General features: G+C 31.2%; 1 protein-coding gene across 5 annotated transcripts in view; it reads left to right on the plus strand.

The window, feature by feature from the left end:
• The window catches only part of LOC129231548 (forkhead box protein P1-like), a 370765-nt gene that overhangs the window by 119043 nt on the left and 235692 nt on the right, over positions 1-16030 (plus strand). The window lies entirely within an intron of this gene.

Genomic DNA, 16030 nt, shown 5'->3' on the forward strand with positions numbered 1-16030 from the left:
ATATTCAATCATGAAGTTCGTTCAGAAATAAGAGAGCCTACATTCCCATACATTCAAATCCATTTTTTAACTGAAGACCACTCTCTTAATCTCCATAGATTTACCTAAAAGTGCATTTTAAAGTAAGTTAAAGAAATTTTGAGAACAAAATATGCTTTTTGTGACAAGAACGTAATTTAGCGCAAAAACAATATCAAAATCATTCCCTCACCGTAGGACAATGTTTTAATAAGTTCTCGCTATTATTTTTTTAGAGGGACATTTTTAATTCGAGATTTTTTTTCAATACGTAATTAGAGATAAACGGGAGAAATCAAAATGCATAAATGAATTACAACAAAACATTCGTAAAAAATAAAATTGAGAGTTTGAAATTAAATAAATAAAGTCAAATAAAGTAAGAACAATGTCTACAACACATCACAAAAAAATATAATGATATTATTGTTTTCTGAAGATTTATTTAGTTTTTGTTGTTGCCTAACAAAAACATTGTTAAACTTTAAAAATTATGTCCCAACAGAATTTTTTAAGTACCTTTTTGTCGTTGACAAAAAAAAAAAAAAAAAAAAAAAAAAAAAACAGAAATAAAGTACATTAATTATGAAGTTGAAAATAAAGCTTTTGCATTTGAATTACCGTTTCCGTCAAAAATAAAATGGTTTGCTGTTTTCTCGTGCTTTGAATTCAGACTTATATTTTATCACTCCATCTCTAATTTTCGCCAATGTTGTTAAATCTGCGAGAAACTGCATTCATAATTTTTTGTTACTTTTCTCTATTTCTTGAAAGAGAACTCTGACAACTTATTCAGAATCTCGTCATTTTTGGAATTTTTCGACAAAAAGGAAGTTTTTAATGCTGTTTAGTTTTTAGATAAAAGGATCTTAATTTCTTTTATAGGCATTAACATCATAAAATATTTTTGAATTTCTAAAAACAAAAATAAATATCCAAATAAAAACTACTCTTTAAATACTCAAATAAAAACAACTCTTTAAATACTGAAATAAAAGCGACTCTTTAAATGCTCAAATAAAAATATACTCCTGAAATACCCCCCCCCCCCCCAAAAAAAAATGTAAAATGTTTTTTCGTCTAAAGCTTTTTTCAACAATGTTTGAAGAAAATACGCCTATTAGATCGGGATTTATATGTACTTAAATCTCTCAGCAGGGTCGCATTTTAATTTTTTTAGTGTTTAAAATTGACAAGAAAATCGTTCAAAACAAAGAATAAAATACGGCATGCGGTACCCCTGTCGACATCTTTTGAAGAAAAACTAGTTTGGTCAAATCGGACTATTTCCGTATTAGGGAGGGACGAACACACAGACCGACATACACACATTTCCCGATCCCCAAATCCTACTTTCAGTTTTTTTATTTTTCAATATTCATTTAAATACTTAATTTATTTTTTTTACCTTTTCCTTTTTTAGTAGTATTTTTACAGTACATTAAGTTTTTTTTAAATTATTTTTCCCTTTTTACACTCAAACTTATTTTTTGTGGTGGATAGGGACCGCATAAAAAATAGTTCAAAAATTTACTGAGTAGCTGTAAAAATAGTTTTGCAACAAAAATTACTGCTAAATCGCATTAAAAAAAATCGCACGAAAACAGTATTGAGTGTACTTTTTTACGGGGAAAACACAAAAAATATAACCTGATCTTATATAGCGCATTAATATATTACAGAAAAGCACAAAAAAATTATAAAAACGCAGATAACATTCATTTTCTTTTTCTTACAATTTGTATACGTTCCTCTAAATTGTTATCAATAACGTATCGAACTCAAACGAATAAGTCCCCGAACCTTCACGTCTCTACGCGATATTCATCTTCGTTTGCTTCGCACAATCTCGGAGAAACAATTAATTGCCTTTCAACGCGTTGGGCGTATCACGAACACTCTCTAAGAGCAGTCTCGGAATTATTTAAGAAATAATTGCGGCAGATTTTTTTTTATTGCCTAGCCGTACCTTTACCGTTCAGGTCCCGTTATTCAAGGATCATTTAAAACTTTCGTTTTCGGAGTAAAAAGATTTCGTACTATTTTCAGTTTACGAATGGTACAATTTGCTTTTACATGATGAAGAGCTCTCTCACTCTTAGATTAAAAGACTCAAGGTTTGCTAGAAATCTTTTTAAACTAATAATTTGATATGTTTAGAGAAATAGTTCTCATCGCATCCATTAAATGCCATAGTCTAAGAGATATTATTTATTTTATCGTTTTAATCAAATATTTTTTAACGGCTAAAACATTTTTTTTAATGCATGACATAGTATTTTAGGACATTAAAATAGAATGTCAGATGTATCATACAGTTCGTTAGCTCGATTTTCAAAAGGATTTTCGTTCCAATTTTCGTTCTTTTCATAAATTTTAGAAATTATTGCAATCAAAAAAAAAAACTTTTATTTTATTGTTTTCATATATTTCTTCCTTAACGTATAACCTAAGAATTTTGAACTACAGGAATAAGAGATTGGTACACTTTAACTAATTTTTATTAGTTTATTTTTTATGAAAACTAGATGGATATGAATCAAGCACGCTTGCATGAGCTGAACTTGAACCTTTTTGTGTATGCGCGAATTTTCTTCCCGTCTTTCAATAGTGCTAGTCGCTGAGAAACAGAATTTGACTGAGTTTTAGTCTGTAGGGGAAATTTCAAAAGAATTGGGGCATTGCTACTGCGTCAAATTTTCCTACAAATTGGGCGACGGACAAGGGGAAGCCGTTCGAAAGACACAGACGGCTTTAGGTTACGATTTCGCATCACGTTTCTCGCACTTGATTTCGACATTTTTGGTAAAAAATCAGGCTCTGATGTTAAATAGGCACCTTACTTTTCTGATATGGTGCCTTGTGACTTCTGGCTGTTCCACAAACTTAAGAGGCGATTGAAAGATTAGTGCTGCTACAGTCGTTTCTTTATTTTACTTAAATTTAAAAATCAGGCGTGAGCACTACACTTTGCGTCACTCAAACTCTTTGCCTGCGACTGACGCTATTGACACAAGGGAAAATATTCATATATGCACAGAAATGTTCAAAGTCAATTCATGCAAGTACGCTTGTTTCATAGTCATTAGGTTTTCACACAAAAGAATACGGTAGTATTATTTTATAGGTATTATTTTCTAACAGCCCTCGTATGCCCCAAGAAGAAGTAATTTTGCTTCCATCGTATTTAAGTCTTTTTTTTCACGTCGGATTGACATGCTTTATCAAAATCCCCACACCGCTGAAAACATCAACTTGTGTTTCAATAAGATAATGTCTTATGCGGCATGTTATTCTCCTGTTAAGTTAATTAAATGTTCTGAACCTTTTTAAAACCCAAAGGGAATACTAACTTAAAAAACTGTTGCAATCATTCTAGCAGATACATTAGTAAAATTTCTATTCTAAAACTGAGCAGCTGCCGAATAAAAAAAATGATTCCTGTTTTTGTTAGCAGAATAAAATTAGTTCACTGTTTGACAGAACTATATATAATAGGTACATGGTTTGGCATTCGGGACTCTAACCGTTGACAATTTTAACCAAACCTAAATTTATGCGATTTTCTTCGAAGCTGTGTTTTTTTATTTTTACACAGTTTTGTCTTAGTAATAAAAGATGTTATTTATCTTGAAAAAAGTCCCTTTTCGTTTAAAAAAGAAGTATTTTCATAAAAATGAATGGATGCGGATATTAAACTGGAAGAACTTGACACACACATTTAAAAGTTTTTTTGAAACTACACCTACAAGATCTGAGCAAAAACCTTATTGTGAAACCTGATAACTGCGTTAAAAGATTTCTTTTAAATGGTTCATTGGCTTTACGATGAATGATGAAATACGTATTGCACTTTTAGAATGGAGGATTGAAATTTAAGTTTAACAGTAGACTATTTATTTCATCGTGTAACAGTCTTTATTGTGAACTATATTTATTGAAAAAAAGTAGTTTTTCAGAAATTTCTTCACCGAGTGATTAAGTTTGATGAACTTTTGAAATAGAGACAACATATTAACTATTTTGTTCTTTTATACACTATTTTTAAAAACAACATGCTTGACATAGAGACGCTAATAAGCAAAAAAAAATTGCAAATAATTGCATACTCGTGTAATGGGGATATAAGGACGGACTTATTCAATGAAAAAAAAGGTGTGAGCTTAGAGGTAAAAAGACACCTGGAAAACGATTTGAAAAAAGGGATCTTGTATCCCCGAAATACAATATGCAACTATTTGCAAATTCTTGTGTTTTTATTAACGTTGCTTTTTATCATTCTTTATCTTAGAACTAACGATAGTATTTATACATTTATGCTTGCAATTAAATCATAAAATACTTAAAAACAGTATCTTTGACAATTATATTGAATTTACAAAATCATCTGACACGTGTATCAATGTATAAAGCAATCAAAGATTTGCTTAATAACAAATTATACTATTTCGGTGCTGTTTTAGTCTCAATTTGAAAATAAAATTTCTCTTTCTTTTCTTTCTTTCTGTTTAATTTGAAATATCCTCATCAAATGGAATTGCTTGCATTATCAGGTATCTAAGTAATTTTAAAAGTAGTTAATGATTAAAAAAAACTTTCGTGAAGCGAAAAATAGAAGTTCTTTCATACACGGGTTTCAGGGATCTGAAGAAACTTTTTTCAGTGCAGAAGACGTGAGGTTATAGATAAAAGAATTTCCGATAAAAAAAAAAAAAAAAAAAAAAAAAATCAGCGTTGTTGGAATTGTTTATTATTAATACAAATATATTATTTTTTATCTTAGTTTTAAAAGTGGTTCGATTAAAGTATTGGTTTCATTACAGCTATGGCTTCTAAATCAAAATATGATAAAAAAATTTAAACTTTTTGAAATAAGTCTTAAAATATGTTAAAGTCACCTTATAAAGGACTTTATTTATTAAAAACGTCTTGGTGAAATTGAGTTGCTGTACTAAGATATGTTGATCTTTCCATTTAACAAATAACTATTTATTTTTACAAAAATGTGTAACACAATATTAAAGACTTTCAAAAGTTGAATCTGACCCTCAAAAGAGGTAGGTTTCGTCGTAGGTTCGTCCGAAAATACTTACTTTGTAGGAAAAAGTGTCATTATTAAATCAAAACATTTTCGATACGTAGTAGAAATTTGTTTTTAATGCTTATTTAAAGAGCAATTACTTATAAATCATGAAATAACTTTTTCTCTTTCTCGGGAATTTGCTTGCGTTAAATTCTTTTCAGGTAAGAGAAAATATGGTGAGATTTCAAAATTCCCACTTTCTGAGAGCATTGAGGACACACTCCCCGTGGAAGAAAAATGGGGAGACTGACCGCGTGAGTGATGCGGAGACGGGGGCCCCTGCCCTGATGGGTGGCTGCGGTTAGCCCTTAATGAGCGCCCAGACCCGGGTTAATTGGTCTCCAAGGCAACGCGGCGGGGAAAGGAATGGGTCTGCCGCATTTGGCAACAAATCGCCCATTAGCCTGACAAATCGCTTAGACGCCCAACATAAATAATCGCTGCTCTTTAATAACGCGCTAATGAAATAATGAATTGTTTGTTTTTCGCCGCGGCGTGATCAAATTTTTATAGATGCATTAAGCGTTGTCTTGAATGAAGCTTTGTTTTGTCGTACGTTGAAGAATGATCCAGCGTTTTCGATACTCTATTACCGACTTTCATTTAGGAGCTTATTGAAGATGCCATTATTCTTATTACAGTTGCACAGTTTGTGACAAAACACCGCTTTGTTTGTCAGCTGACTTTACTGATGAGAGTAATGAAAAAAATAAATGAAATTTCGGAAAAATTTTCATTATTATAGAAAGCAATTATGGATTTTGGATACCTGCTTTTTTTAATTACAGTATTCATCTCACAGTGATCCCCCTCCCCTCCCCCCTCCAAAAAAAATAACATTTTCTTTTTTATTTCTCAAACATTTTCTTTATTTTATTTTACTTTTTTTTTTTCAAATCTGAAAAACCTTAAGCGAAGGTATTTTTAAGTACTAATTTAAGTTCCTTTATGTAAAACTGTTTTTTATATTAATACATGAGGCTACCATAGCTTTTTTTTAAACTCATTTATGCAATTCCTTTGTTCCTTTAAGTAAAAGAATCTTCAAGCTAAAAAAAACGTTCAAGCTGTAAATTATAACTTTTAGGAGCACGTTTACAAAGAAAATGCATTGATTCGATTTATTACCGGCAGCAGGGATTTTCAAACGCATGCGGGTATTTATAACCTGCTGTTGACGAATACCTCCTCTGAACTGTCCAGCTTTGTACCTCGTAAGGAGTAGGTAAAAATCCTACCTGCGGTGATCCGCTTGTTTTCTCTTTTCTTAGTCATTCCGCAAATTAAAAGATTACAGATAAAACGCAAGTTGAAACAATCAGACTCTCATAAACTGAAAGTCATTTAAATTTAAAATCTCCCATCAATTTTACTTTCTTTATGCATATATTTTTAAGAATGATATTTGATTATCACCGTCTTTTACAAGGTAAACTTTTTGAATGTAAACTTTAAGAACACCATTTCGATTCACAGCTTTTTCTACCTACTTATAAATATCCCAAAATTTGTTTTAAGTATACAACATTAATTTTAAATCAATTGATTATCTTTCACTTAAATAAAATAGTTTGTTACCTAAACCTATTTGTTACCTGTCATCAGTTTGAGCCTGATTGATTGAACTTATTAAAACGCAAGTTAAATCAATCAGCTCATATAAGCTGAAAGTCAATTAAACTTAAAATTTCTGAGCAATTTTATTTTCTTTATACATTTATTTTTAAGAATGACATTTAAAAACCACCATCTTTTACGAGTTAAACTTCTCAGAAGTTAACGTTAAAAACACCATTTTAATAACCCGCTTTTTCTATTTATACCTACTTATAAATATCCCAAAGTTTGTTTTACACTTAATATTTTAAATCAAACTTTTAATTATCTTTCATATAAATAAAAAACAGTTTGCTGTCTATTGACAAAATATAGTTTTTCGCGTATTGCTGCTATTATATTTCGATAATTTCCTTTTAAGCATCTTAATAACTGTCTCTTCTGTAAAATATATCCTAAAAGTTGGTTTAAATATACATCAATTGAGACAGTGAGAAGCAAAAGGATGTAAGTGGACATTTTCAAGTTTTGAGTAAAACGCGTTTAAAGATAACACCCTAGGCAGGCTTTCTATAATTTTTTTTTCTCTAAATCATGCGGTACAACAGCAACTACCAGGGCTACTATTACCATCTCTTGCCCCAAGACAGAAAAGAGGTTCACCTACCATGTGACCATGTGCAATGGTTATCTCAAAATTTTTAAATTTGCTACTTACATCCCTTCGCTTCTCACTGCCTCAATTTTACATCAACCTTTTAACTATCTTCCACGAGAATAAATTAAATTTGTTGACTGGTAAAAAAAATAGCTTTTCACAAACTACTGCTGACACTTACATGTTATTTGTTTATTGCTTTTACATCCCGATGATATCCGTTTCCGCTTCTTAATAATTGTCCTTACTGTTCAATCAAGCATTTAATTATAGTCATCATGAATAAATTCAAGTTTGTTGACTTTAGACAAAATAAAGATTTTCAGGAGTTGCTGCTCAAACTTTTTGTTCATTCATTTATTGCTATTACATTACTATTATATCCCTTTCAGTCTCTTAATAATTGTCCCTATTGATTTTCCCTTACCGGCATAAGGAGACAGTGCGATATTCTCTCGTTTTCAGCTACTAGTGTAAATTGAGCTTCTCTTCGCAAGTACTGTTAAAGCAGTGAAGTAGGAAGTAGGGAAGGAAGGAGGAGTCATTCAAGAAAGATCTACCCGTAGCTGCTGAATGAGCCGTAAACAGTTTAAGGCAGTGTGACTTTTGAAGCATTTTTAGTTTGAATAATGCAACTCTTTATGTCGAACGCTGTAAGAATAATAAATACGAAATAAGGGGGTGTTTATTTCTTTTAAACTGATTCTTAAATAGATTCCTCAGTTGCCAAATCGATTAAGTCCACTTTTTTCAAAAATCATCATTTGTGCTTTAATAGTGCTTTATCAATGCTTAGCATGTGAATTTATATTTAAGTTTTGGTTCAGTACATTTCTGATCATGTGATGATAGAAGACGTAACACGAGGTCCTATTTACTCCTATGGATAAGACCATCTTCTTCGTTACTTTTCTCTACTTTTTGTTTTATGGAGTTAATCGATTGGCAAGTGAGGCATCCAAATAATACTTCAATAATATTTATTTCTTAAGTAATATCGGTAAAAGACTATTACCTATAGTTTGTATTTTTAAATTAATATACAGTAAAAACCCGTTAAAACGAAATTCGAAAATTTTGTTCATTGTAACAGAAGTTCATTGTTTTAGAGTTCAAGCAATGTAGCAGAAACTGAATCAGAACTGAAAATTTATCACGTTGAAATGTATATTTCGTTGTATTGGTGTTCGCTGTAACGGGATTTAACCGTATAATCATATGATTTCTATTAATTGTTATATGTTTTAGCTGATTCGAGACAATGTTTCAACCACCTCGTTCAGTCTACCAATTGAAGGTCCCACTAACTGTTCTAGATATTTGTATAATGCAGATGTTATTAATAAAAGCCCATTCACTTGTAGCTAGATAACTATAGTTGACTTAAAGTATACTATAAAATATTCTGGAGTCAAAATACTGTCGCAGAGAACGATGTTCATGAAAATGGATCGTTCAGGTTGCAAAACAGCTGTTGCTGATACGTAGTACGTCAACGCAACGGGTTCAACTCATTGAAAAGAGAAAAAATGGAGGGAGTGAAGACTTTCATTCGTGAAGGAAAGACCCCAAGTCACGTGATAGATTTTAAGGAAAAACCTTAGAAGAAATAATGTATCCTTCTCTAGTTTCACGCAAAACGTGTCAACTATTCGTCATTCTTGAGTCACGTGACTTGAGGTCTTTGTACAAGCTTTTGCTTAGCCAATGATTGGACTTGCGCCCTCCATTTACTAATTCCTGCTCTAAGGTTCTACTCATAGCACGTCGCATAGTCACATATCAATTGACACGAATTAGCAGCATGTTAGTTTACCGTATTCACATTTCACCTTGTTGAAAACTCATCGTGGTAAGAAAATATATGTCTGAAATCAAAAGAACGTCATTGCATGGTCATAACTAATGCTATCTTAATTTAGTCGAGTAGAAGAAAGGAAAATAAGAGGTATTTTATCCTATCTTTTATAATTTCTGCTACAAGAAAATGTAATGTTAAAGAAAACTCGCAACATAACGATTGTTTATTTGAATTAACGCAATATTCTTTATTATAAACCTAATTATCTTAAACACAGTTTCAAGATAAGGCTGTATTTGTAAATGTTATTTTCATAAAATCTTTCCCCACTTAAAAAAATTGACCAAAACTTAGTTCTATCTGGTATTAAACCACTTCAACTGTTTAACTGTCCATAAAAGTTTTTGTATTTACTATAAAAACAACGAAGGGTATTAGGGTAAACAAAATACTAATGCAGTAAAAAAAAAATCAGTATCATAGCACCAGCCGAGTTTCTTAGTAAAATTCAAAAATGTACATACCTCATTATTTGCTTGCTTAAACTTGATGCTAAACCGATTGGTTATCATAGAATGAACATTTACTGAAATTTTAACTGGTGAGGTAAATTTTTTTGCAGCATAAGTGATCAGATGGGGTTGATGGAATACCAATATTATGCTTTTGTAGATAAAATTTAGTATATTGAATTTAAAGAATTTAAAATGATTTTTGCTTCGAAATAATAGTTTATAAATGTTTATTTATATAAATACAACTGAAACAAACCGTAAATCACATACATATGGAATTACCAATGCACACATTACCAAGCGTTTTAATGAAAAAGCGTAATTCTTCTCAGGCGTAAGACACACTTCACCAGTTAAGAGTTCATTAATTAAGGTTTAATTTATTTTCCATTTTATTTGTATTTTCTTCCATATAGTTTTGAAACTTTCTAGTTAGAAGAAATGTCATACAGATTTTATTAGTTTTTTTCCCTGTAAGGGAAAGAGGCACCTATTTCTTGTTGGCTTTAAGAGTATTAGGGTCATCTAAGGTAAAATAAACCACGAGAAAACAGCATTATTCTTTTCTTAGCGCAAGTTATCTCAAACATATCTCTCGACTGGGTTAAATTGAAATGGAGATAAATATAATTACATCAACGATACATTGCCCCATGATGAATTTATGCTGTTATCGAAATACCGTGGAGCTTACAGTGCTGGCCAAATCATTAGACTAAGATTGTTTTAAAAGCAAATTCATTATTGATTACATAACTATAGACACATTACGAACAGTGAAATAATTATCTGATATTTAGTATGCATTCCCTTGTTCTTGATGAACATTTTAAGTCTTTTTGGCATACTTTGCATAAGGTTTACTCATTTCTTAACTTTTTAAAAAAGGAGGTAAAAAATTGTTTATACTCACTATTATATATACTCACATACACATACTCACTAATTACCTAAAACTGACTTTAAATATAACAGAACACACTAATAAAAAGAACTAGTGAGCTGTTTAAGCTGATTGAGGTTATATTCCTGGTTGGTAAATAAACAAAGAACATAAACAAAGCAGACAGTGCTGCCACCTGCAAACATTAAATTATGCTAAAATAACGTAATAATCAGTGTACAGTATGAACTGTACTTTAACAGTAAAATAAATAGTATTTTAGTACAAATAGTGTACAAAAAACAAACAAAAACTCTTTAGTCTAATAATTTGGCCAGCACTGTATTTATATTTATCTGTAAAATGGAAATCTTATTGATTTCTTTTTTCCCCCTAATATATTTGTCAAGTTTTATATTCGAATAACCTCACAGTTACTATTAAATGCAGTGCAATAAGCAAATTTTGTGCTTTATATACAAAATTTGATTTTTATCAAGAAAACTGTTTTCTTTCCAAATTAAAATATTTAGTTCTAAGAAAACATATTTGCCATTGGAATGGCTTTTAAATGTTTTCTCGACTTTCTAAAACACATTAAAAATATTTAGATAAGCAAGTTGTTACAATTTAGAAACAAACAAGAACTCTCAGCTGGCGAAAAACCACGGAGTCCAGCACCGAATTTTCCGAGACTCAAGTATTAAATAATGATATAATTGCAATCTCTTCTAAAATAACTTTTTTTTTTTTTTGAAAAAACGTTATGAGTTTACGTTTTGCTCATGATCTATTTGTAAATATTAGGCAGGAAGCTTCAAGCTCGCACTGTTGAACGCAAATATGAGCGAAATATTTATTCAAACACGTCTCCCAAAAATGAAAAAGGAACAAAGAAACGAAGTAATTAATTTTGAAACTACGTGTCTATTGTAAGGAATGTTTGTGCAAACAATATTAAGCTTAAATGCGTGTCTTCAAAGCGATTAATCAAACTAAATCTTGAAATAACATTATTCTTTAGCTGCTCTATCACGACGAAATTTCGCTTTTATTAGATGCCTCTACAAATTAATTAGAAAAGCATTTTGACCTGTGTGCCCAGTTTACCTTATTTAAGAGGCCACTATTAATTGTAAGGTAACGGAATTAATCTGAGTTTCATATTAAAAACTTAACTGTTCAAGATTGAGAATTTTATGGCCAAAGTGTTATTTTTTTTATTTTCATTATCTTTGCATTAATTGTGAAATTAATTTCAGCTATTGCAAACACCTGGGATGAAGTTTTTATAACAATCTAAATTTTAATATGTACTCGAAAAATGCTTCGCAGAAACGGGAGGGAAAATGATGTAGTTTATTTTGAAAGAGATGTATACGCATTGATAAATGCTTACTAAAAATATTGTACTTTCATGTTCTCGCCCACAGCCCAAATGCTTCCTTCGTAAGATTAGTATTATTTATCAATATTAGGATTGCTGAAATTTCATATTTACGGTAAAAGCTTTATCCAAAATCAATACGGAAAGCTTTAGAATTTTCTTAAATTGTGTGTGTAAATTGCATTTAGTTATGCAACTCAGACACATTATTTTTTTACTTGTCACTCATGTTTATCTTAATTACTTGTTAATGTTTAGTATGGAATAATTTTTAGTTAAAATGTTAGTTTTATTTCAATATTTAATAAAAATTCTACAAGAAAGGTTTGACACTATGAAGTTACTTGATTCATTAATAAGAATATATGGTTATTTTCTCAATTCGTTAACTTTTGCGTCCTAGTGCTATATCTTTCAATTAAATATTTATTTTCATTATTTAATGACACATTTTATTTGAAATACTCACAAAGAATATGAACAATACGTATCAGCATTTGTATTTAAATTTTGTTTTTTAAAAGTAAAATGTAGATGAAATATCATTTCTGACCCCTGTCCTCAACACACATTCGTCAACTTTTGATCAAATTTACTACATTATGAAAGTGTTAGAAAAATTAATACATATGCATTATGATGTAGTACAGTCAAATCCCGCTACAACGCGATCCGACTTACGCGAAACGGCTATAACGCGATTTTTTCACCAGTAAAGAATTTTAGACCTAACGCGAATTTTCACCTGCAACACGAAAGTTTTCGGAAGGGATTCGCGGTGTATAAGTATCAGCTTTGTTATTGGCTACTAAAAAAATTTCCATGAATGGATCTTCATCCCTTTAGCATCACTGAGAGCGGAAGCTCCCACACCGTTCTAGTCTGAACATCACTTACAAATAACTCTACTCCTCATTTTCCATTTATTTCTTTCATTCTAAATGTGAAAGTTGACGAAATATAATGACACCTAAGAGCGCTGTTTCATCTAAAGTTTGTAAAGATAGGAAGAAAAAGAGAAAGTTTCTAACGATTAAAGAAAAGCTAAAGATTATGCTATTGTACAACTATAAAATGCGTTGAAGGAAGCACGACAATCAGGCATGAGTGAATCTTCCATATGTACAATTAAAACTCAAGAAAAGAAACTCCGTAAAAGTTCACCGAGTAGTATCTAAGCAAAATGCAAAAACTATGAAAATGGAAGCTGCTCTTGTATTGTAAATTTAAGAAACCAGGAGGAGGGGTGTACCATAGATGGAAACGTTATAAAAGAACTAGTAAAGCAACTGTAGTATGTATTTAACAATATATAAGAATAACGGTTTGGGGTCACGCAGCATAAATCATCATCATCTTAACTTTTTTAAGTTACAAATATCATTACTGGATCTACTGTACAGTATAACTTTAGTACATTTGTTTTTCTTACTATATACTGTACTGGTTTATTTTACATTTTTCTTTCTTATTGATCATTGATTTTGTGCATCGTAGCAGTATTTCATGTTAAATAAAACGGTTTTTTTAAACACAAATAAAAATTCAGTTCTTTATGTAAGAAACAGTAATGTATAGTTAAGAAACGTGTTTTAACAGATTGAGGCGGTGTTTACAAGTGTATAAAACAATTGGGTATGTTTATAAAAGTTTTTACACGTACCCTTTTCCACAACGCGAAATTTCGACTTACGCGAGGGGTCTTGGAACGCTTCCCTCACGTAAGTCGGGACTCGACTGTATAACTATCTATTTGAATGTGTCATATCAATATTCTTCACATTGTTCATACAGTTTGTTATCCACATCATTTGGTTTATGTCTCCAGGTTTTGTGTAAATACGGCCCCAAGTAGAAAAAAGAGTAATAAAGTTGTATAGGTGGTACGAATTGGCTATAAAATAATTTTCAGTGTTCAAAGAGCGTTTTTTTCTGCAGAAAAGTGAGACTTAAGTGATATAACACATATTCTAGGGTCCGTGAGCAATGTTTTATATTAAAAATCCATGTGTGACTTTATTCAATGTCATTTCTGTCCCCCAAGTTATCTTCCAAGAAACTGAAAATAAGTATAAAAAAATTGATTTACCGAAAGCGTAATAACATACTTTTATAAAATATGAATAGGTAAATTTAATAAATGAACAAATTTGTTTACCTGTTAAGCCAAAACTATTCTTTTGTCATTTCGTTATTTATTGTCCCTGTCATCTTTGTCCCCTATTTTAAAGGTAGTTTCTGGTCAATGTGATTTCCTAACGATTTAAAATGTTTTTAGTGTGCTTGATTTATTTAATTATCTTATTTTTTTTTAAATTTTTTTTGTAAAATTTCAAACAGCAATAAAATTAGAACATTGCCAAGTCTTTAATAAGACAAAAACTTTCCTGAATACGAAACTGTGAGTTACATTAACCTGTCACTTGCAGGGTCGAAAACGCTTTCCTGGCGCTGTAGTGACGACACTAATCACCAAAACGACAAGACACGAATAAAAAGAAAAAGATGCTTATTATCCTTAAGTGCAACAAAAAACTAAGAAAAAAGAACATTAAGGAGTCAACGATCGTCATCAAAGTAGGTGTTCAAAATTACGACTCCGGGCCGCGATGCATCCTACTACCACTTTGTCGGTAGGTGAAATGAAGCTTCATAGCGAGCGAGGCAACAAAAACCACACGTGCGCATGCACCGTCATCTGATGCTTCGATTTACGCAGTGACATCCATTGTGTACACCAGACAAAAACTTACCAGCATTTTTATTGTATTGAAAATAAAAGCATGTTTTCTCCTCTTTTTCGTGACCTGTCTTTCTTGTGTTTTGTGTCGTCACTATCGCGTCAGGAAAATGTTTCCGACCATGCATTGCTGTGTGCATTCCCATTGTCTAGGTGTACTCTACCTGCCCTGAAAGTCTGTAAACGCTGTACTGGTACACCCTGTATATGACATACGAGTAGAGTTAAAATTACATAGTCATGGAAATTTGGATCAGAATTTAGCTGAGAAAATTTCGTCATTCAAAAAGTACATTTTTTGGCCTATGGGAGGAAAGCTTCCATGACCTTCACTTACTTATCCCAAGGAGGATAGAAGAACGGGAGACGCCCAAAGCCGTAAACTTGCTGCGCGCACTTGAAGCCGTGGACAGAGCGGGTAAGGGAGAGGGGAAGGGGAAAATTCTACCCAAGAAAGCAATGGTATTCAATGTAGAGTAACCAAGAAAACGTTCAGAAAGAGAAATAAATGTGCGGCACTTTTAAAATTTTTATTGTCGGAGCAAAAAAAAAAAAAAAAATGCTTCATTTATCACGTACAACAATGAAAAAAGCTATTTCTTTGAGATTTTTTTTTTCTTATTTTTATTCATTTTTGTTTTTAGTGAATGCAGTTTTGGAATAAAGAGTAGTTATTTATTTCCCCCGATTACCACACAATTTCAGAAGCTTAAACGCACTTAATTAATGAAATTGTTCAGAATTAAAATATGCATAACATATATTTTTTCCAGAAAGTCGAAAATTTTGATGGTTAAGGGTCCTTAGACCCCTTAAGCCATTTGCACAAAGGAGAAATTTTTACGCACTGTATTTCTGGAATATTAAACTTGTTTTTTATTGTGACAGTTAAAATATGATGAATCATTATATATCATAATATGATGTAGCAAATTTATAGTTTTCTTGCATTAAAAATAATATGTGCCCTATCCTGTTTTTTCTATGGTTCTAGTAGAGATATCTCGAACAAGAAATGAGTTTTTCAAGTTGTGTTGCCAGGGTTGGCAAGTATTTCGCCACGGGTGGAAAAAACCACGGTTTTCCCCTTCCAGCAAAAATAGATTTTTTGCCAGTATTCAAAAGGGAACAAAAAATGGAATTTTTACGGACAACTTATGTAGTTTTTTTAGTTTTGCCCTCAGTAAATTAATAAAAGATATTAAACATGCTTTAATTAAATTCTAGTTTTGGTTTTCTTTGACATCTAGCTTAAAATAAATGTAATATTAAACCTGCTTAAACGAATGCTTCCAAAGATTGTTTTTTTTTTTTTTAAATAAAAATTGAATTTACAATTTGTATTTGAGACAGGAAAATAACTGCAAAGGATATTGTCTAAAAGGACT

This window comes from Uloborus diversus, chromosome 10 (assembly GCF_026930045.1).
Source record: "Uloborus diversus isolate 005 chromosome 10, Udiv.v.3.1, whole genome shotgun sequence".
Taxonomy (NCBI): Eukaryota; Metazoa; Arthropoda; class Arachnida; order Araneae; family Uloboridae; genus Uloborus; species Uloborus diversus.